This window comes from Saccopteryx bilineata, chromosome 3 (genome assembly GCF_036850765.1).
Source record: "Saccopteryx bilineata isolate mSacBil1 chromosome 3, mSacBil1_pri_phased_curated, whole genome shotgun sequence".
NCBI classification, from domain to species: domain Eukaryota; kingdom Metazoa; phylum Chordata; class Mammalia; order Chiroptera; family Emballonuridae; genus Saccopteryx; species Saccopteryx bilineata.
Window position 1 is genome coordinate 304,195,157 of NC_089492.1, and position 780 is coordinate 304,195,936.

The following is a 780-nucleotide window of genomic DNA, read 5'->3' on the forward strand; positions in this document are numbered from 1 at the left end:
GGCCTCTCTTCCATGGGGCTGAAGGGGTTTCTTTTCTCCTCAGCCAGGGCTGGAGGCCAAGATCAGCCTTTGAGGATCATTGTCGGGGCTGCCATGAGCTGGGCAGTCCTGTTTTCCTACCTCAAATACTTGTTTTGGGGAAATAAATAAATAAATAAAATGAATTACACATGAGATGTAGAATGAAAAAAGGAAATGCGGTGAACAGAAACAGAAGACCCAATGCTTTTAATGTTCCTTGGAAAAGCTAAAACTTACATTATTTTACTAACCAATGTCACTCCAGTACATTCAATTTAAAATTAAAAAGAAAAGCAAAAGCATCACATGTTCAGTCACTTTTTGTCCCAAGTCTCCTCCCTCTTGCTATCCCGGGAAATGACACCGATGACTGACAGACAAGTCTCGCCCCTCTGAATAAACAAGGGCTTCAAATGGAAACAAATGATCACAAGATGGACAAGCCTTATAACTGACGATTTATAATTCTTATCTTTTTAAGTAAAACAATTCAGCAACTATTAAATAGATTATAAAACCACAAGACCATGTATCACAACTTAATCATGCAGTTCGCGTCAGCTCACCGTTCAGCGGAGCTGGGTTCCTCTTCTTCCTGCTTCCAAGTACTTGTGTATGTGGATGTTTGTCTCTTCCCTGCTTCTCTGCAGCATCGTCTTTTCCTGTGTTTCCCTTCCCTCCGCTGCTCTTTCTCCCCTTTCTCTATTCCTGTCCCTACACTTGTTCTGAGAAATTCCTGAAACCTGTTTCACCTGAACG

The 780-nt window shown here is 41.7% G+C and overlaps 1 non-coding gene across 1 annotated transcript; it reads left to right on the plus strand.

The window, feature by feature from the left end:
• LOC136332437 (small Cajal body-specific RNA 20) lies at nt 1-131 on the plus strand. The gene has a single exon (XR_010730700.1). It is a non-coding gene; the product is annotated as a small Cajal body-specific RNA 20 (non-coding RNA).
• The last annotated feature ends 649 nt before the right edge of the window (nt 132-780 follow it).